This window comes from Phocoena phocoena, chromosome 20 (assembly GCF_963924675.1).
Source record: "Phocoena phocoena chromosome 20, mPhoPho1.1, whole genome shotgun sequence".
NCBI lineage: Eukaryota > Metazoa > Chordata > Mammalia > Artiodactyla > Phocoenidae > Phocoena > Phocoena phocoena.
Window position 1 is genome coordinate 10,087,433 of NC_089238.1, and position 451 is coordinate 10,087,883.

Below are 451 nucleotides of genomic sequence, written 5' to 3' on the forward strand. Positions count from 1 at the left end.
GCCCCTGGCTCATTCTTTCAGACCTATTACCCATCACACCCTGAGCTCCTATTACAACATTATTCATAATTTGCCTTTGGCCTATTCTTATTGCCATTTATTCATTACGCCCGAGCCCCTTGTACTTAATTACTGCTACTTCTACTTTGTTTCGTTTATTTCGGTCCATTACCCATTAGACTGCGGTTGCAGATTCCTTTTCATTAATCACAATGCCCTGGACTCCTCCCCACTCCTTCCATTACCCATCACTATGTTTTTGGCTATGCATTTTTGCTCATTATCCCCTCAATTATCTTTTTCACATCTTTGGCCCTTTTCTTAATGTCTGTAACGCATCTTGACTTCTAGTCTACTGATTCCCTCAAGCCCTGGACCCCCCTATTCATTACCCATTATGTTTCACCCCCATCCCCTTCACAGCCCACAGTAAACACGAGTTGAAACCTGG